The following is a 22,807-nucleotide window of genomic DNA, read 5'->3' as shown; positions in this document are numbered from 1 at the left end:
AACAATAGTAACATGTTATATCCTGAGAAGGAAGGGTGAGCCCATCCTAGGGTGGGCAGCATGGATAGGGCGTGCTCCTGTCTCAATGTTTAGTAACTAATGAATTTCTAAAGTCCCACTATTTAGTAGAGCCCCTGAATGCAGCTACACACATCTACAGTGACCTGATGAAATTTTTAGGAAAGCAGTGAACAGAAACATCTGCTAGGGATCAGGACCAGATGCCAGCAATGCATGCAAAGCACCTGTGTAACTTACGGGACATTGCTGGGTTCAGCAAATGATAGTTATTATATTACTATTATAAAAACAAGCCTTCAGTTATTTTCCTCTAATCAAACTCTCTATATAAACCATATTGTAAAAGTCTTAGGTGACTTATATAAACTCAGTTGATTAAATCAGAAAAGAGCACATTAAAAGGATAAATCATACAGAATACTGTGAACTAAAAACATTTTTGTCATCAGCTTCCCATATTAGAAAAGAACTTTACCTAAGAAAACATCCTTAAACAGAATAAAATGTGCAGCATATCCTCATGCCCACCTCACTAAAAAACAAAACAGAGGCCAGGCGCGGTGGCTCACGCCTGTAATCCCAGCACTTTGGGAGGCCGAGACGGGCGGATCACGAGGTCAGGAGATGGAGACCATCCTGGCTAACCCGGTGAAACCCCGTCTCTACTAAAAATACAAAAACTAGCCGGGCGAGGTAGCGGGCGCCTGTAGTCCCAGCTACTCGGGAGGCTGAGGCAGGAGAATGGCGTAAACCCGGGAGGCGGAGCTTGCAGTGAGCTGAGATCCGGCCACTGCACTCCAGTCCGGGCGACAGAGCGAGACTCCGCCTCAAAAAAACAAAACAAAACAATACAAAACAGAAAAAGTTCCGTACTATTTCTATCAATGCAAACTACTGATATTCAGTTCTTCATCCTTATTCTGTTCTATTACCTGGTTTCCTACGCATCTAGTCAAGGGTTCCAAGTGTCAGAATTCTTTTTGTCATAACCCTTAAATAGCTATTTTTCTTTGTTTATAATCTTTAAGTGTATGTCACAGTAGTAATATGGCACAACACACAACTACACTCTCCACTTTTATTTAGTTTTCATCCAGTTATTCACACTTACTGTCTACTGAAGATTTTTCAGGGATTTGACTAGCTGTTTGATTTTTTGTTGTTGCTGTTGTTTTTAACTGCATGGTCAGCGTCAATAAGGATCTACTGAGACAGAAAGAGAGCAGACACTTGAAATGATCCCAAAAGTTTTGACAAAGATATTAAATATGTAACAAGAGTGGAATCTAACCTTGACCACTCCCTGATAATTTATTAATGCAAAGCAAACAAAATGCAACAAGATGAAGCTTCCCTTGGGTCACAGAACTACTATTAACCAAGAGAACATCCTGGCAATTCAAAACTGGTGCCCTGCTACTCTCAAGAATCCATCTATACTCATCTATATCTATTTTCTACCACACCGGCCTCTCAAAACAAAACAAAATCATTCCAGTTCCCCTCTTTATCTGCATATCTATTTGGAAAAGATTGGAAATGTAACAACAATTCAGCATCTGTTGTAAAAGGTCACATGTTCTAAACCAAACCTAAATAATACTTCTTTTTAAAGACCGTGCGGAAGTAAGGAGAAAAGCATTCCTTGGCCTCTTTATCTTCCCGTTTAGATTTTAAAATGTTTAGATGTTTGCTTGAACACCCAGCTTCTCTGTGTCAACTCTCAGCTTACTACCAGCACAACCTTAAGAGCTATTCTTTACTGGGTGGGGGCAGGGGGGCCTGGCCAGGCACAGTGCTCATGCCTGTGGTCCCAGCTACTCAGGAGGCTGAAGCGAGAAGACTGCCTGAGTCCAAGTGTTTAAGGCTGCAGAGAGGCGTGTTCATGCCACTGCACTCCAGCCTGGGCAACAGAGCAAGACCTTGTCTCTAAAAAAGAAAATACAAAATTTTAAAATTAAACATTTTTAAAAGTTCTTTAAAATACATTCACTGTAAGGAATAAATTCCTTTGGAGCACATTACCATTCCAATGACTCCTACCCTCATCGGACCTGAAAAGCTTTTTCTGAGTTTTAGTACTACTTGTAAATAGATGTCAGAAGAAGACACATTTTCTGTTATTTAACAGGAGTTATCAATCCACTGAGTCATTTAAGACCCTCCCTTATAGCTATGTTCCTGAGTGTGCTTTTTGTTTAGTGTTTTGTTTTGTTTTTAAGGGGCAGAGCAGGAAATGGAGAGGGGGAAAGACCCACATAGTCCTCTGCCTTCCCTCATCTTTCCCTTCCCCTCCATCCACCCCAAATGACTGTGAGAACTTCCTGCAGTGAGAACACCATGAATAGGGCCTGGCATCCAGACAGGAAAGATAATGCAGGAGTAGGAATGCCCTGAATAAAGCTTCTATGCAGCCACGAAATTAAAGAGATTCAGGAGTGACACAAAGGGCCTGGCTAGTTAATGGATTCAGTCTTTTCTTTTACAGTATAATTAGGCAGCATACAAATGAAAGCCTTTTCCACGGAGCTGGACTGGACTAACAAGGCCAAATGACTCCTCTGCATGCTTGCCGTTTTCCCCCTCAAGATGATGTTGTTCTTACTCTTAGAAAAACATTTCAGGAGGAAGTTGAAGTACAAATTGTCTCCTACCTAGAGGTCAAATTCCGAGCCACCTTCAAGTTTTACTCCTTTGGACATTTCCATATACATCACTTGTTTTAGAGACAATTCAGACAGGGAAAGACGACCCCCTTCCTCCCACAAACATTCTATATGCTTCACACTTATTTAGTAAAATAATAATTATACTAGAAAATGTTTCCACATCAATTCTGCCAACTAGGCAGACTAAGTAGTGGGGAAAACCTCTTACACATCTCAGACGTGTAGTTCTAAGAATCAATTCAAGATTCACTATGGATCACTGACATCTCAGCTGCAGTACTCAAAATATCAAATGTGGCTAACACTGCTTTTTTGTTGGTGTTGGTTTGTTAAAAGGCATCTGTCACTTTGGAACTTTGGGCACCTGAGGAATCAGGGATACCTTAGAAACAGTATTTAAAGTGAATGGACATGTAGACAAATAAACTCCACAAATTTCTTTCTTTTTTCCCACTCTCTAGAGTACTTGAATCCTTTCATTTTCTCTTTAATTGTTCTGTTCAGGCGTTTCACCCAAAATGGGGTGACCTGTCACCTAAACCTTAATAAAGCAGGGAGTTTTTTGAAACGCAGCAAGAAAAAACACATTAATGAATCACAGAAGTGGAGAACCCAGTAACTTGTAAAAAAAAAACCAACTAGGAAATTCACCCCCCATGTTAAACTATAGAATACAGTCTTTTCACAACAGCAACAAGTCTCACAAGTAGATGGAAATTAGGAAAAAGAAAAGAAGGGCAATAAATGCAAAAGACAAAAAATCAACAGTCCAATCTGAGACAAGCTGAATCTGAGCAGAGCTTTTGAAAACAACTACAAAAACGTTAAGTGCAGGGTTTTGAAGACTGTAAAGGCTTTTTCTTTTTCTCCTATGTAAAACAGAGTCGCTACATTAGTGATCACAGAGCAACAAGTCTGATAGGAGTCCGCAGGTGCCCTATTGTGTGTGTGTAGAGGGATGGAGAGGGAGAGCAGGAGGGAGAGACAGAAAGTGACAGAGAGATTATCACTAGACTTGTCTAGATGAAAGTCTCATGAGGACATGAACTACTTCTGTCTCACTTCTGTATCCCCAATGAACACATAACTGCATGTAATAACACCACCCTTTGCCAAAAGAAAGATGAAAAATGGGTGTTTCAAGCTGATTTGTGTCCCCCTCCCCCATAATTTATATGCTGAAGCCCTAACCCTCAGTAGGTCAAAATGTAACCATATTTGGAGACAGGGTCTTTAGAGGGGTGATAAGGTTAAAATGAGGCTGTTAGGGTGGGCCCTAACCCAATCTGACTGATATTCTTTTTTCGTTTTGTTTTTTGTTTTTGTTTTGAGGCAGAGTCTGGCTCTGTCACCCAGGCTGGAGTGCAGTGGCGCCATCTCGGCTCACGGCAATCTCCGCCTCAAGGGTTGAAGAGATTATCCTGCCTCAGTCCCCTGAGTAGCTACGACTACAGGCGTGTGCCACCACACCCAGCTAATTTTTGTATTTTTAGTAGAGACGAGGTTTCACCATTTTGGCCAGACTGGTCTCGAACTCCTGACCTCAAGTGACCCGCCCACCTCGGCTTCCCAAAGTGGGATTACAGGCATGAGCCACCGCGCCCAACCCTGACTGGCATTCTTAAAAGAAGAAATTTGGGCCGGACGCGGTGGCTCATGCCTATAATCCCAGCACTTTGGGAGGCCGAGGTGGGCGGATCACGAGGTCAGGAGATCGAGACCATCCTGGCTAACACATGAAACTCCGTCTTTACTAAAAATACAAAAAATTAGCCGGGCGTGGTGGTGCATGCCTGTAGTCCCAGCTACTCAGGAGGCTGAGGCAGGAGAATGACGGGAACCCGGGAGGCAGAGCTTGCAGTGAGCCGAGATCGCGCCACTGCACTCCAGCCTGGGTGACCAAAGCGAGACTCCGTCTCAAAAAAAAAAAAAAAAAGAAAAGAAATTCGGACACATAAGAGATACCAGAGATGTGCAGGCACAGCTGGAAAGACCTAGTGAGAACAAAGGGAGAAGGTGGCCATCTGCATGCCAAGAGGCCTCAGGAGAAACCAACCCTGCCAACACTTTCATCTTGGCCTTCCAGCCTCCAGACTGTGGAGAAAATGAATTTTTGTTGTTCAAGCCACCCAGTCTGTGGTATCTTGTTATCACAACCTGAGCAGAATAATTCAACAGGAAAGGCAGAAACTGGAAAGAGAGAAACTGAAAGGAAGAAAAGGAAGAAGTTAAATAGCCAAAACGTTAAATGTTATCTCAAAGTCTCTAGAAATATATACTTTCTCCCATATACTTTTCCATATTGTAGTAAATTCTTTTTGCTAGCAGGTATCTTTTTTAAGAGTCTTTTTTTCCCCACTCCCAGGAGGTTTGGAATTTGGTCATATGAGGCTGCAAAACTTGAATTAAAAAAAAAAATCCCCTTATATATATATTTATTTAGAATACCAGTAAGCCATTGGGTAAACCTGAACATGTGCCGACCAAATAATAATAATAATAATTACATAAAATTTCAGGATTAAAAAAGTAAGAAAGCAAAAACACCAGAGAAAAGTATAACACCTATAAATGAAGACAAGCTATCAGAGTTGAAGTATTCTAAGGTCTTTGTTTTTGGGATTTTGTTTTAAAGAAAGGATGTTGAAGAAATGGTGATTATACACTTTTTAGGTGACATGTTCAAGTTAAATATTTAAAGGTAACCACTAAAATAATATAAAACTTCCAGAAGAATGGACAGTAAAATGAGAACTGAAGAACATACTACCAAGAAAAGAGAAAATTAAAACCTTAAAAGGTGTGTGTGTTGGGGCAGGAGCCATAAAGTCAAAAATAAACAAATCCAAATATAAATAAACAGATTGAATCCATAGATTCTCAGATTAAATTTTAAACCTTCTATATGTTGTTTAGAAGAAAGTAAACTATGGCAATACAGTAAGACCATAAAGAAAAAAATATATACCAAGTAAACAGTAACCCAAAAAAGCTATAATCATATTAAAATCAAGCAAAACAGCCACTAAAGCAGAAGTCACTATTAGAAATAAAATGTCACTATATAATGAGAAAAAGATTCCACCAACAAGAATAAAACTATTCTGAATTTGGGTGGGGCGTGGCGGCTCACGCCTGTAATCCCAGCACTTTGGTGGCCAAGGCTGACAGACAGATTGAGCCCAGGAGTTCCAGACCAGCCTGGGCAACATGGCAAAAACCCGTCTCTACAGAAAAAATAAAAAAATGAGTAGAGTGTGGTGGCATATGCCTGTAGTCCCAGCTACTCAGGAGGCTGAGGCTGCAGTGAGCAGTGATTGTGACACTGCACTCCAGCCTGGATGACAAAGTGACACCCTCATCTCAAAAAAAAAAAAAAAAAAAACTATCCTGAATTTGCCTATTTATCAATTTAGCCTCAAAATATATTGAATTAAACGGGGAATTTCATGAATTCACAATTATGAAGGAAGGGCTTAATATACTAGTCAATGGTTGAGTAGTAAAAAAATTAGTCAAACTATAGAAGATGAATGAAATAATTAACAATCACGATCTAAGCAACACATTAGACCTAACCAACACCCAACAATTAGAATGTACCTTCTTTTCAAGCAGACATGGAACAATTATACCAGGTCACAGAGTCAATCTCAACCAATACCAAAGAATCAATATCATCCAGGTACTTTGACAATTATATGATAAAATCTGAAATAGTAAAATTTGAATTTACAAATTTTGATGTATTTGAAAACATTAAAATGACCTTTAAAATAATTCATGAAATAAAAGAAAAAAAATTAGCCAGGCACAGTAGCTCACACCGTAATCCCAGCACTCTGGAAGGCCAAGGCGAGAGGATCCCTTGAGCCCCAGGAGTTCAAGACCAGCTTAGGCAACACAGTGAGCCCCTGTCTCTACAAAACATTTTTTAAAAATTAGCCAGGTGTAGTGGCAAACACCTATCAGTCCACCTACTCAGGAGGCTGAGCCCAGGATTCAAGGCTGCAGTAACTCATGATTGTGCACACCAGCCTGAATGACACATGGAGACGCTGTTGAAGAAGGAAGGGAAGGAAAGAGGGAAGGGAAGAAATCCCACCTCCTGCTGAAGAAGAAGGAAGAAGAGGGGAGAGAAAGGGAGAGGGAGGCTAAGAAAGGGAAGGGGAGGGGAGGGAAAGAAAAAAATCGGCTGGGCACTGTGGCTCACGCCGGTAATCCCAGCATTTTGGGAGGCTGAGAATCGCCTGAACTCAGAAGGCAGAGATTGCAGTGAGCCAAGATCACGCCACTGCAATCCAACCTGGGCAACAGAGTGAGACTCTGTCTCAAAAAAAAAAAAAAAAAAGGAAATGAAGAAAGCCTAAAAATTAGTAAGCTAAGCACCTAACCTTAGGAATAAAATGAAAGAGAACTCCTAACAAAACTAATTGATAGAATTAAAAATAAGAGCATAAATTAAGTATGGGGGAGGGGAATGATAGAAATTTCAAGAAAACCTAATGCTGATTCTTTCAAAGCACAAATAAAAGTTACAAATCCATGGTTAGACCAACAGTAAACAGAAGGAAGTGAAAAGGAGACATCTGAAATGTAGTAGACTTAAATAATGTTGAAAAACAGACATGGAATATTTTCTAGAAAAACATCTCTTCCCAAAACTGAGTCTAGAACAATTAGAAAACCTGAATATAGCTATAACCATTAGATACATTTAATCTGTAGTTTAAAGGCTACCCAGTCCAGAAAGCTTAAGCAAGTTCTACTAAGCAAAAAATAAATCACATTGCTATGCACCAGCAAACAATTTTATTTAATTTTAATACACTATTTATTATAGAAAAAAAAAACCTACATACAATATATAGGAATAAATCTCAACACATGCATCAGGTTGTGGGATCAAAAGGTGTACACAGGTTTACAACTTAAAAAAAAATCACATCTGAAGCAAATACAGCAAAATGTTAGATTCAACAAAGCTGGTGGGTAGTTACACAGGTGTTCTTTATATTACTCTTGTATTCAGGCTTGAAATGGCCTGTAATACATTTTTTAAAAGAAAAAATACTGCAAAGCTAAAATCATTTGGGCAAAAGAAACTAAATTAATTGCTATTTAAGCACATCATTCAAACAGTGTTCATCTTACAATTTTCAAAGGCAACACGCAGAAAAGGAAGAAGAAAAGCAAATTGCCTAAGTACGCCCTGACTAACAGCAGCAGGAACACAAGAAAGTGCTAACATTTGAGGAAAATTCACTATAAAAAATTAGTTTTGGCCAGGTGTGGTGGCTCATGCCTATAATCCCAGCACTTTGGGAGGTCAAGGCGGGTAAATCACCTGAGGTCAGGAGTTCGAGACCAGCCTGACCAACATGGAGAAACCCTACCTCTACTAAAAATACAAAATTAGCCAGGCATGGTGGCTCATGCCTGTAGTCCCAGCTACTCAGGAGGCTGAGGCAGGAGAATCACTTGAACCCAGGAGGGGGAGGTTGAGGTGAGCCAAGATTGTGCCATTGCACTCCAGCCTAGGCAACAAGAGTGAAACTCCGTCTCAAAAAAAAAAAAAAAAAATTCAGTTTTTCTTCCAACTATCTTCCTCCACTATATATAACATATAGTAGGCATGCATTTGAGTATTCTCCTTGGGAGCCCAGAAAGAAATCCAGTAGTCAGCAATTTAGATCTAACACCTCTGACCCAGTCTGACACAGTTCAATTACAAACTAGTACAGTACTTTGATTTCAAATCTTTACAGTTTTCCTCCAAATTGTAAAAATTCTTATCATAGATTCATATGTAGAAAAGAAACACTGGCTAACATTTACTACCGGTAACTTTTTTCAATTCAGTCACTAAAAGAGGCAACAGTAACATTAAGAATTTCAATTTTAATCAGGAATGTCTCAAAGATTTGCTTCAGTGATTACAATTTCAATACTGAAATGGTTTTAAAAATGTAAAGTATTTGGTGAATACAGAACGGTGGCACTATTAAAATTACTCGAAAAAAAATCCTCTAATTTCTTGCAACACTACAGCACATCCCTGTCACTCACCAGTGCACTATGTGAAGACACCACCGGCTCTCAATAAGAGTATATATTTCTCACCACCCACAAATGCCACTGAAGGACTCTGTAAAATTGGAACACCTCACTTTTAATAGTACCACTTGTTGACAATTTTTAACAGTATAAAATGAGCTAGATTTCTTAATGCAATCTTAGTTTATTGAGTGTTTGGAATCATTCAAACTACGTTTTCATGTAATAACCACTAGGGAATAAGAATTTAGACTAGGCTAGAACATGCAACTGGTAACATATGTTTACTTTTCCTGTTCGCTTAATCATGATAAACTAAATATTCTCCTGGAGTCAAAGGGTACAGAACCTGACCCCACCCACACTTTTTATCAAAGGTTATCAGCAGCAAGGAAAGGTTCAGGCAGGCTTAACATCTATCAAAAAAATTAAAACCTCAATTCTAATTTTAAAGTGTGCATTAGTATAACACAAATAAGATTACTAAACCCTATAAAATGCAATGGTATTAAAATTATTATTGTTTTTAATGACATCCAAATGCCAGGTTTTGAAACATTACGAAATTATATCAGCTATTCCTCCTAAACTATCTTCAAGTTTGTGGGCTCATCCATGCTGTACTTCCTTCCTTTGCACATAAACCAAATGGAGGAATTCAAACTCCAAATTCTTAGGGCAAGAAAGGAAAGCTTAGCTAATATTTAAAAATCTATTATTAAGAAGCCTATCCCTGATTTACATGTGACTAAGGTCTGAGCTAAACATTTGCATATCTACACAAATTATTTATAATACTGTACAGTGTTATACTAGTAACATACCATGATTACAATCACTATCAGTAACACATGCCAGTGGAAGAAGCAGAGGTGCTAACATCACTGAAGTTTCAAACATGGATGTGCATTACATGATCTGTTTGCCTTCCTATGTCTTTCATATCTGGTTTATTTACTGGTTCCTTTTCTCCTTTACTCATTCAATAAGAATTGAGCATCTACTATACGCCAAGCCTTTTGTTAGGCACTAAAAATATAAACACCAATATCCACAGTCCAAGGGAGAGGCACATGAGAATAAATTCATGCAATGCATGGAGTCAGGCTTCTGACAGAGGCATGAAGCACAGCAGGAACTTCAGCTGGCACTCTGACCACTCTCGGAATAGACATCAATTCTTAAACAGTGAAACAGCACAAATACCAGCTTGGAGAAAACATGCGGCAAAAAATGCACTGAATTTAAGAGACACCACACAAATAAAGGTAATTTCTGTTGCTCTAAGTCAGGGTTCACAAACCCAGCTGGCCTCTGGGACCAGGCAGGAAGCCTATATGAGGAGTGTGCCCTGCACCAGGTGTGGGCATGCACCCTCTGAAGGAGCCCCACCACTCACCAGAGGCATTGCCATGGAAGCTGGGGTGCTCAGATACTCTGATTTTTTAAAACAGAATTTTAAAAAAATAAATAGATCTTGATTCTTATGGGAAATTTTACAATGTTTAACTCATGGCAATTAATTTTAAAGCATTTCTGAGTGTGCCTACCGAACAAAACATGCCTGTAAGCCATAAGTGTCCCACGGGCACCAGTTTTGGACCTCTGGTCTAAATCCAGCAAAAGAAGATCCAACTTACCTCTCCACATTAAAGTAGTAAACGTTAAGCAAAACTCAAAAAAAAAAAAAAAGCCTATCAATGTATATATCCAAAATTTCAATGTAACCACTACAGAGATGCAGTCACAAAAACTCACCCTGTGAGAAACCCTACAGGACAAATAACCTGGTTTTTTCAACAGGTAAATTGCAAGGAAAGAGAGGGAAAGGGGGAGGGTGGAAGAGGAGAAGGAAGAAGAACTGGAGAAGAGGGAAACCTAAAATTAAAAGAAATTTTAAAAACATTAAAAAATGCAATTGCTAGGTTTGGACCACATTTGGATCATAATTCAAAAATGTAAGATAAATGGAAATTTGAACACTGACTAGGTAATTGCTGAAAAACAGGAATTACTGCTAATTTTTAAGAAAATAACAGTGTCATCTTTTTGACTGAAGTACTTCCAAAAGAGTACTTCTGTTTGGAGATACTTAAATTTAGAGGTGTGTATGGATGAAATGATATGAGATCTAGGATTAGTTTCAAAATAATCTAAGCAGAGGAAGGTGATTCGAGATAAAGCAAGACTGGCCATGAGTTGGCAACTGCTGATGCTGGGTAATGATTACATGAGAGTTCATGACATTATTTTGCCTACTTCTGTAATTGCGTTTAAATTTTCCATAATAAAAAAAAATCCTAAAACAAAAAAAGCTGTTTTTAAGTTTTTCCTGTTCACTATCACTTAATCTACTCAAAAATAAGGAAATGATTCAAAGGATTAAGACAACCAAGAGAGGGGAAAAGAACAGAGAATAATATTTCAATTATAAAGAGTCTAATTAACCTGCCCCTTAATTTAAAAATAATTGACTTTGTAAGTAACCCTGGGACCTCTCTTGTTTATGGATAAAAAGTTTAAAAAAAAAAAAATCCTAAGCAAGTATAATTTCATTTAATGTCTCCCTAACAGGACATACAAATTAGAATGCTGTATTCCAACTCCATTAAAATGGAAGTTGGTTGTTAAAGTATCAAGAGAACACACTGAATTGGTGTTTTTTAATGTCCTCAATCAAACATCCTTGATGTTCAGCACAGTTTATTATTGTTTGGGCTGAGTTAGGGGAAGTTGGAATACACAGCAGGGAATTTTATATACTCATTCAATAAAAGGTACTAATTTTTCTTTTCTAAGAAAAGGAAAATGAGTGTGCTGGGATGGGGCAGAAACAGAGTAAAATAGAGCTTCCGATAAAAATTTTAAAAGGCCAGGTGCAGTGGCTCACACCCGTAATCCCAACACTTTGGGAGGCCGAGCCAGGCGGATCACAAGGTCAGGAATTCGAGACCAGTCTGACCAACATGGTGAAACCCCATCTCTGCTGAAAATACAAAAATTAGCTGGGCATGGTGGTGGGCGCCTGTAGTCCCAGCTACTCGGGAGGCTGAGGCAGGAGAATCGCTTGAACCCGGGAGGCAGAGGTTGCAGTGAGCCAAGATCGTGCCACTGCACTCCAGCCTGGGCGACGGAGCAAGACTCCATCTCAAAAAACAAAAAAAAATTACATGAAGTCAGTAAAAAGACTATGCCTTTATTTTCAGACCACACCCCTTTGCATTCTGGGAGCATCTTGGGGTCTCAGATAACATAGAGTCAGTCAATGTAGCTGTGTAAGGAACTACACAGCTGTGCAGGTGGCTAAAAGATGAAGAAAGTCATGTACATAGGAAGGACAGAAAAAGTGGTTGTTCTTGTGTGTTCAGATTGTTGGGCTTAAAAAATATAGAAAAGACCGTGTTACTTTTATCTTCCCTTTCTCCATCCTACTGATAAGACAAAAAGTTAGAAAATGACAGTCATGGCACCTGTCCTTGAAAAAGACAAATCTAAAGAACATTTGATAACTCAATGGAATGGTTTCCCATTTTCTTAAAATAAATTCCAAAACACTGTGGCCTCAAAGGCCCTTGTAGCTAGACTTAACAGAGAATTCATATTATCTACCTACTTTGCGTTGAATTTAAGAGGAGAAAAACTATAATGCCCAAGGCACTTATCAGGCAGAAGTTAGCCCCAGACCACACACCCATGATATGGGCCCTTATAATTTCCTGATATTCTCAATCACTATACTATATTCACACTGGTCCTTCCTCTAAGTCCTTAAACTTGCTGGGTTTCCTACCTCAGAGTTTTCAAACATACTGTTTCCCTCTTAGCAATGCTCTTTCACGTACCCTATAACCCAAGCTACTATTCAATCCTCAGGTCTCCGCTTAAACAAGAATTCACTGCATACTAGATTTCTTCTTTGTGGCACACATCACAATTACAATTAAACAATTATTTATAAAAGTATTTGGTAAGTTTACTCCCTACTTTGAAGTCACAAAGGCAAGGACCATATTACATCTATCTTGTTAAAGACTGGCACATAAAAGGCACAAAGTTCAAGAAGTATTTGCAAGAAATTGAAAAGGGAGAAGAACCCTATGGTACTGTCTTACTCTGCTCTGTTTTATGATAATCTGTGTCCTTGTGCAATTGGCTTAAGCTTCTGAAAAGGCAGAGGATCTGGTGACTCATCTTTTCCCCCAGCCTTCAAAGCACCTTATACCTTGGGAAGCAAGTACTCCACATCTGAACTGACTAAGTAGACTCAGGGAAAAAAAGACAGTGTCCCATATGAAAAAAAGTTTGTTACCAGTAATCAGTGACTTTTGAACACAAACAAACCTTTGTGCCAACAACTGCTAGCCCAATAAATACAAAGTTCCTGAGCAAGTAAAAAACAACCAAACTCTACAGCCATTCCACCAGGGCCTATAAAATCAAGAACGGTCTATTATTTTTTTCCACTCTTACTGCTATCTGGCAATTCATCATGTTTGATATGAAGAGTGAGCAATTACGATTCTTTCTCAAGAGTTTCTATCCTAGTTCTCAAACTACCTTTATTAAAAATCTACAAAACACAACTGTGCTATGGGAATATACAATAGCTAGATGATCCAAAGACATCAGTAAATATTTGAGCAATTATATATATATACATATATATATATATATTTGAGACAGAGTCTGGCTTTGTTGCCCAGGCTGGAGTGTAGTGGCGTGATCTCGGCTCACTGCAACCTCCGCCTCCCAGGTTCAAGCAATTCTCCTGCCTCAGCCTCCACAGTAGCTGGGATTACAAAGGTGTGCACCACCACGTGTGGCTAGTTTTTGTATTTTTAGTATGTACAGGGTCTCACCATGTTGGCCAGGCTGGTCTTGAACTCCTGACCACAGGTGATCCCCTGCCTCAGTGTCCCAAAGTACTGGGATTACAGGCATGAGCCACTGTGCCCAGTCACAGTTATATTCTTAAGAAAGACTAAAATAATGCTCGTTTTTGTTTCAATAACCACAATTTAAAATCTCAGCATCTAGCTCAGTCCTGAGCACAAAATGAAAATTTAATGCTTACTACAATTAACAAGATTTCCATGATAGGTTTAGCATGGTTTCTTAACAGTGTTTATTATTTATAATAACTGTCCTCTATACCATCTGGTTTATATCTAACTGAACTTAAAATTTACCATGTCTTTATGTTCACTTTTAAACAGATTTAATCCACAAGTCATTTTGATAATCTAAGAATGGAAAATACATTCTTCACAATCAGCTCTTACCTATAAGTCATAAGAAATAAGTCATAAGAAAAAAGAAGTCAAAGAAAAAAATCCAATCTATCTCAGAAGATATCCATAAATGAGTTTATAAACAGAAAGGAAACAGAATATAATGGAAAGCACAATCCCGGCTTGGTTATTTACTACTCGCAGCTTTCATGAAGGCTTCTGAACATCCTGCCTTTCTGCCTCCCCACCTACCCCCTCTCTCTCTCTCTCACACACACACACACACACACACACACACACACACCCTTAGAGATTAGGAGCAGGGACTACAAGCTGTGCTTGCTGTCAAAACAAACCTACCCCAGGCAAGCATTGGAGAACCTGTAAAACCAAGTTTGGCAATCAGCTCCTCCATCTCTCCTTTGTCCCTGCTTCCCTTCCAGTGCAGTAAGGTGCTTTAGGATGGCCCAAGGAAGGATCAATCCTCCAAAAATTCAGCAATAGTTGAAATCACTCATGAATTCACAACAGATGGTATACACTACGATTAGTTGGTTGATGAGCTCAAGAAAAAGCATATTACAACAAATATTGAGACTTGCCTTTTCTTCACCTTCTAATTCACTAAGAAAACTGAGGCCAATTGAGACCCAAAGACTTCCAGAGCTCTTACAAGAATCTCTTTATCCATCCTTCCTAAAAGCCTTATGGAAACAGACGACCCTCTTCCTACCTAGGGTTAATTCCTTCATGGGTGCTCCATGCCTGCTTATTTCTTCCAAGACTTTCCTTTGTTTAAATTTTTCCCCTCTGTTCATCCATTATCCTTAGCCTCTTTCTCCCTCGCCCTTCAGGATAGAAGTACTGTTCAAATTTCTGCCTTCAGGGCCTCTTCTTCTTCCACTGAGATATAAGTTACATCTAATAAAGCACACAAACCATAAGGGTACCAATCAATGAACTGTTATATATGTACCCACCCAGAAAACTAAAACCCAAATCAATACAAAGAGCAATATCAAGACCAGATGGCTCCTCATGTCCCTTCCCATCCATATCCTGCTGAAAGGTAACCACTACAATACATCACCAAACATTAGCTTTGCCAGTTAATTGACCTTCATATAAACATAATCATAGAGGTGTATCTCCTTCATGCCTGAATTCTTTCACTCAATATAACTCGCTACTACTTTTTAAATATAGGCATTCCTCGGAGTTGCTTCCTAAGGCCTTTCCTCACTCTATCTAACAATTTCATTCAATCCAAAGGCTTCAAAAGTCCTATCTATCCAGCAATTTCATTCAATCCAAAGGCTTCAAAAGTACTACCTAAATACAGATGATCCTGGAGCTCTTCAGACATACTTGGATGTTCTTCAGGAACCTCAAACTTAACACATCCAAATTCTAACTCATCATCTCTCCCCTTATCCTAAAACCAATTCCTGCTCCCATATTCTGCCTGTTAGTTAATGGGATTACAGTCACCCCTAAACTAGAAACCTCCAAGTCATCCAGACATATAAGACGTTGTTGGTCTAGTTCACACCATATCCCTAGTTACCAACATGGAGGACATACAGTAGTCTGCACTTATCTGCAATTTTACTTTCCACAGCTTCAGTTACCTACAGCCAACCACAGTCCAAAAATAGATGAGTACAATACAGTAAGATTGAGAGACCATATTCACATAACTTTTATTACAGTATACTGTTACAACTGTTCTGCTGTATTGGTATTTACTGTTAACCTCTTACTGTACCTAATTTATAAATTAAACTTTATCATAGGAATATACGTATAGGAAAAACATAGTAGAGTCATCCCTTGGTATCCAAGTGGTACTGGTTCCAGGACCACCACCCACCCCAAAAGATATCCAAATCAATGGACACTCAAGTCCCTTATATAAATATTTGTATATAAATTATGCATATCCTCCCACATACTTTAAACTATCTCTAGATTATTTATAATACTTAACACAATGTAAACGCTATGTAAACCATTGTTATACCTTTTTTTATTATTGTTTATTGTTGCATTGTTTTGGGGTTTTTTTGTTGTTTTTGAGACGGGTCTCACTTTGTCACCACCCAGGCTGCAGTGCAGTTGCACCATCACAGTTCACTGCAGGCTTGGCTTCCCAGGCTCAAGCCATCCTCCCACTTCAGCCTCCTAAGCAGCTGGGACTACAGGTGTGTGCCACCACATCTGGCTAATTAAAAAAAAAAAAAAAAATGGTAGAGAAAGGGTCTCACTATCTTACCCAGGCTATTATTTTTTATTGTTTTTTGGGTTTTTTTCCTGAATATTTTCAGTCTGTGGTTGGGTGAATCCATGAGTGCAAAACCCATGGATACAGACGGCCTACTGTATATCTAATGTTCTACCTACAGGGATAGATACTAACCCCAGTTTCAGGCATCCACTAGAGGTCTTGGGACATATCCTCCTCAAATAAGTGGGAACTGCTGTACTCAAATTAGTTCAGGAGTGAATAAAAAATCCTGAACTGTCCTTCCCCCTCCACATATAATCATTCATTAAGACCCAACAATTCTACATTGTAAACAATTACCCTATGTTCATGGTTCTTCATCTGCACTGACCTCATGTAGACCTTCATCTAACTTCTAGGTCCCCTGCCAAAAATGTCCTGTCCCATCCACTCCAGCTCCTGGTCTACTCTTCCTAATCCTCAAAAGCATCTCCCATCAACCCTATAACAACTGCAGCAGAGGTGATTACCTCCCTTTTTGGTATGACAAATACATTGTACAAACCTCGCAAGCAGCACATTCCAAGCAGCACTGCCTGCTTTCCTTCCCTGCCACTAGGCTGAACTCCTTGAGGCAAGGGCAGCGTATCATTCCTTCGTCAGCTCCTGACAGGCTGTTTTAACACAAAAAGTCAAAACATGTTTATCAAAGGCCCTACTAAGGCAGTCTCCAAGTTTCTAGTCAGCCCCTTGCCAATCTATCCTCCAGCTGGCTGCCCAGTTAATGCCAAAGACTACAAATCTAATCATGTCACTCTCCACTCGACTTGCTTATCAAGTCCTTAGCATGTGAGGCCTTTCGTCACGTGGCCTCAACCTCTCTTTCAGTCTCATCTCCTACCACTTTTCATCTCATCACCTAAAATTTCACCACTCCAAGCTACTCACCATTCCCCACCCACATCGAGCCCTGTCATTCATGCTGTAGAACCTGGCATGCCCTTTTCATGCAATGCTATTTTCTTGGAGAATCTTTCCCAGGAAGCCTTTCCAGAGGATTCTACTTCCAGGGAGAGCTGGTTTGTCAGCCTTTCTGGATTCCCCTGGCACTGTTTAAATGCCTCCATTAAGGCATTTCAAGTTTTATTATTATTATTTATGTAAACGTCACCTCCCATTAGATAGGAAAAACTCAACATTCAAAAGACATACAACCTAAGAGCTTCATAAATGTAACACATATTCTTTTTAGACCTCCTCACTTCTGTCTGATAGCCATAGCTAGTGCTAGCATTTATTTTGTATATGGAAAAAAATAAATGGCTTCTAGAAGAAAACCAAGTAAATAAATAATGTCTATATCACCTCCTGAGAGTTACCACACATATGGTAACCAGTAGAAAGTGACAAACCTTCACTGAGATTTGGAAGCTGGGTGGTGAGCCAGGCCCATTTACCAACTAAACAGATGGCTGCAGTCAGCTTAAAGTGTATTACCATCTCAAACTCATGCCTTAGCAAAACCAGTCCTTCAGTGTTAAATTGAAAATAACAAGAGTAGAGGACACACTTTCATTCATTATGTCGCCAACTCCTAAGTAGTGCCTAGTCCTCAAGGATCACTGAATTAATCAGTGATATCCACTAGACAATCTGTTGCTTCCTACTTTTATGAACTGATCCACAATTCTTCCATCACCCACTGTAAACTTGTCATTTTGGAGCTTCTGTTGTCAAAAGAGCCAGTTAGCTACTGAGTCCCAGGATAATGTCCACATCAATCTCCTTTACTCCCTCCCATTGCCCTAGCTCAGGCCCTCAGGGTCTCGCCTGAATCACATGGTGGTTTCCCTCCTTCAACTTCTACTCTCTCCCACTCCCACCATGCAGATGAAACTCCTAGGGATCTTGTTAAAATGCCAATTATGCAGTAAGTCTGAGGTGGGGCCTGAGATTCTGCATTTCTAACAAGCTCCCAGGGGAGGCTGATGGTGCTGGTCCACAGACCACATTTCAAGGGGCCAAGGCTCAACACAATGCAGTCAACAAGCAGAGGCCAGCCAGCTAACCACTAATCAGGAATGGACAAGCAGAGGTTTCTATGCCAGGTAAGAAATTGTACTGGATGTCCTCTGCCTGCTTCCTGTGCAAAGATTCCAGGTCATCTCTGGGCTATCCATGAGGTTCTCACCCATTTTATACCAGTGAAGCCTGGCAAAGCTATACTCTAACAGGCACTACTTCAATTATGGCATTTGTCAGGTTCTGATTTAGTAACTGTCTACAGACAATGGCGGTTTAGTCTATTCCAATATTACGTATGTCTCTAAAAGATAAAGAAGATACTGTGCATGGGGTAAGTATAATTGTGCCTGTGATAGTACGCTAACGATAAATGAACTCTACTACTTTCTTTTACCCATCAGGATGATCTAGAGGTTGATGCTACCTGGGTTAATCTGTCAGTTTTTTAAAACCACGAGGGTGGTCAACTGTTTTGCTGTTGTTGTTGTTTTGATGGGGGGCTGGGAAGGGGAAGTATGCATATCTACAAAAGTAGGAAGAAATGACACCTTCCAATTCTAATGACTACAAGCCAACCCAGGATATAAAGTAAGCATTCCAACGATACTAACAAGACAATCCCTACTCTCAGAAATGAACGTTTGTGTGGTATCTTAAGAATGACATCCTCGGCCAGGCAAGGTAGCTGATGTCTACAATCCCAGCACTTTGGGAGGCCAAGACAGGCGGATTACCTGAACTAAGGAGTCTGAGACCAGCCTGGGCAACATGGCAAAACCTCATCTCAACAAAAAATACAAAAATTAAAATTAGCCGGTTTACAAAAATGCAAAAATTAAAAACGCCAAATTATAGGTGGCATGTACCTGTAGTCCTAGCCACTAGGGAGGCTGAGGTGGGAGGATGCCTTGAGCAAAGGAGGCAGAGGCTGCAGTGAGTGGAAATGGCACCACTACGCTCCCGTCTAATCAACAGTACCAGATCCTGCCTCAAAAAAAAAAAAAAAAAAAAGAATGACATCCTCTTAAGCAGTTCCAAAATATGTTTATAGAACTTTTTCTAATCACATGTTCATTTTGTGAATAAAACACCAAGTCCCTCATATGACTTGGTTACAAAGCAAGGGATCATTGAGCTTCCACTTTATAATCACAAGGGCCAATAACTATTCTCCTTCTGATTACATTGGTGCTAACATTTCTGTTAATATCCCCCATAAAAATCAGCTTGTCAAGTGTTGATATTGCTCTAATGAGTTAACTGAGGTCTCTAAAAATTTTCACAGAGGGCAAATAGGTGTTATTTAATAATAGATGGTGGAAAATACCCACTGGCAGGTAATTAACCTGAATGTTGATTGGTTTGAATTAGAAGTATTTTATTTGGATTAGAAGCATGACTTATTTTAGTCAGACAGGCTGAAATAACTTCTTTTTTGTTACCATGGTGTTTCTCATAATTCTAAAACACAAAAAGCAAAATGCAGCTCATTTTCCAGTGCTGTCATCCACGTTACTACAAGACAGTATTTCACAGAGCCATTACCATCTACTCAAGATGAAAATAATTTATAATAGGTCATTAGTAAAGACTTAACTTGCCATGTGTGTAGTACAGGTTTTACAGCCATGGATAAAAGAGCTAATAAGTTGTTTTATGCTTATATGAACGCTGAAAGATTTTGTTTCTTCCTAGTATACATGAGAGGTTTTTAAAAAAATTCCTTCTTCCATGAAGATCCAGAGAGGAGATACAGAGGTTTTTAAAAAATGCCCCCAGGTCATGACCAAATCATCATCTTCCAATTTTTACATGAATGTGGTGTACATATGACACCAAACTTAAAAAACGTACCTCTCTTCAGAAGATAAACAGTACTTCCCATCAACCTCATAAATGCACAGAAAAATAAAACCTCATAGGCCTTAAAAAAAAGAAATAAGAGAAAGTCCCTCAGTGTACTCTAGGCTACTGTCAGGCTTTAGGGCAACCTCTAGCCCATGTACATCTGCATTTTTTGTTTCAAAAAATCAAAACAAATATTTGCTTAACCCAGAATTTAGATCCTCACAAACTATAATATCAAATAGAGCCCAAAACTATTCAAGTGATAAAAAGGCCGAGATGCCTGGAAGTATATGGTAAACGGTAAGGATTCGACTGGAACTATTAATCCTAACTCAATTGCACTGTATCTTGAACCAATAATTTAGAGTTGCTCCTAAAACAATTCAGGATCCCAGAACTGAAGCAACAGTCTACTCCTGGTCCTTCCAGGGTGACACAGTAGAGTTTGGAGGCTCTCTCCCCCCATTCCTGCTACTACAGTAACCTGCGAATACTATGTCTCCATTAGAACACTTTTCACCTTTTTATTGTTAATGTTGGCTTGTTTCCACAAACATGCCTTCAAATTGGTAAGTAATTCAAGGGATCCTCAACAATTTACATGAATCATCTTTAATTCAAAGGACCACGATATAGTAAATAATCACAGTAATTACTGATTAAATGAATGAATGTGTATACGTATACCTCAGACATACTGCAGGTTCAGTTCCAGACCACTGTTGTAGGGTGAATATCACAATAAAGTCACATGAATTTTTTGGTTTCCTAGTGCATATAAAAAGTTATGTTTACACTATATAGACAATATATTAAGTTTGTAACAGCATTATGTATAAAGCACAATGTACGTACCTTAATTTAAAAATATTGTAAAAAGTACTAACAATGATCTGAGCCTTTGGCAAGTCATAATCTTTTTGCTGGTGAAGGGTCTAACCTCAATGTTGATGGCAGCTGACTGATCCAGGTGGCTGCTGCTGCAGATTGGGGTGGCTGTGGCAATTTCTTAAAATAAGACAATAAAGTTTGCTGCTCAATTAACTATTCCTTTCACAAAAGATTTCTCTTTGACAGCACTTTGCCCACATAACTTTTTTCAAAATTGGAGTCAATTCTCTCAAACCCTGCTGCTCCTTTATCAACTAAGTTTATGTAATATTCTAAATTCTCTGTTGTCATTTCAACAATGTTCACAGCATCTTCACCAGGAGTAGATTCCTTCTCAAGAAACCACTTTCTTTGCTTGTCCATAAGAGGAAATTCCTCATCCATTCAAGTTTCATCATGAGATTGCAGCAATTCAGTCTCATCTCCAGATTCCACTTCTAATTGTAGTTATTTTGCTATTTCCAACACATCTGCAGTTACTTCCTCCATGGAAGTCTTGAACTCCTCAAAATCATCCATGAATCAACTTCTTCCAAACCCATGTTAATGGAGGTTCTCCTCCCATGAATCATAAATGTTCTTAATGGCATCCAGAATGGTGAATACTTTCCAAAAGGTTTTCAATTTATTTTGTCCAGATGTATCAAGGGAATTACTATCTATGGCAGCTATAGCCTTACAAAATGTATTTCTTAAATAATAAGACCAGAAATTCAAAATTACTCCTTGTTCCATGGAGTACAGAATGAATGTTGTGTTAGCAGGCATGAAAACAACATTAATCTCTATGTACATCTCCATCAGAGCTCTTGGATGACCAGGTACATTTTCAGTGGGCAGTAATATTTTGAAAGGAATCCTTTCTTTTTCTGAGCAGCAGGTCTCAACAATGGGCTTAAAATGTTAAGTAAATAATGCTACAAACAGGTGTGCGGTAATCCAGCTTTGTTGTTCCACTTATAGAGCACAGGCAGAGCAGATTTAGCAGAATTCTCAGGGGCCCTAGGATTTTCAAAATGGTAAATGAGCAGCCACTTCAACTTAAAGTCACCAGCTGCATTAATTCCTAACAAGAGAGTCAGCCTATCCTTTGAAGGAAGCCAGGTACTGACTTCTCCTCTCTAGCTATGAAAGTCCTAGAGGGCATCTTCTGCCAATAGAAGGACGCTTCATCCATCTACACTGAAAATCTGTCACTTTGTGTAGCCGACTTCATCAATGATCTTAGCGGGATCTTCCAGATAACTTGCTACAGATTCTACATCGTAACTTGTGCAGCTTCACCTTGCACCTTTGTATTATGGACACAGTTTATTTCTTTCAATCTCATAAACCAATCTCTGCTAGCTTCAAACTTCTCTTTAGAAACTTCCTCTTCTTTCTCAGTCTTCAAAAAATTAAAGAGAGTTAGGACCTTGCTCTGGATTAGGGTTTGGATTAAGTGAATGTTGTACCTGGTTTGATCTTCTGTGTAGACCACTAAAATGTTCTCCATATCAGCAGCATAAGGCTGTTTTGCCTTCTTACGATTCATGTGTTCACTGGAGTAGCACTTTTAATTTCCTTCAATAACCTCTTTTGCATTTGCAACTTGGTTAACTGTTTGTGGCATAGGAGGACCAGCTTTTGGCCTTTCTCAGATTTTGACATGCCTTCTTTACAGAGCTTAATCATATTCAGCTTTTGATTTAATGTGAGAGACTTGCGACTCTTCCTTTCACTTGAACACTGAGGCCTTTATGGGGTTACTAACTGGCTCAATTGCAATACTGTTGTGTCTCAGGGAACAGGGAGGCCCCAGGATAGGGAAAGAGATGGGGGAATAGCCAGCCTGTCAA

At 39.3% G+C, this 22,807-nt stretch overlaps 1 protein-coding gene across 1 annotated transcript in view; it reads right to left on the bottom strand.

Moving 5' to 3' along the window:
• Positions 1 to 22,807, bottom strand: part of PHLPP1 (PH domain and leucine rich repeat protein phosphatase 1) — a 271,730-nt gene that overhangs the window by 232,850 nt on the left and 16,073 nt on the right. The window lies entirely within an intron of this gene.

The sequence above is a fragment of the Rhinopithecus roxellana genome, chromosome 21, assembly GCF_007565055.1.
Source record: "Rhinopithecus roxellana isolate Shanxi Qingling chromosome 21, ASM756505v1, whole genome shotgun sequence".
NCBI classification, from domain to species: Eukaryota; Metazoa; Chordata; class Mammalia; order Primates; family Cercopithecidae; genus Rhinopithecus; species Rhinopithecus roxellana.
The sequence above is the reverse complement of the archived record's forward strand: the minus strand, read 5'-3'. Positions and strand labels throughout refer to the sequence as shown.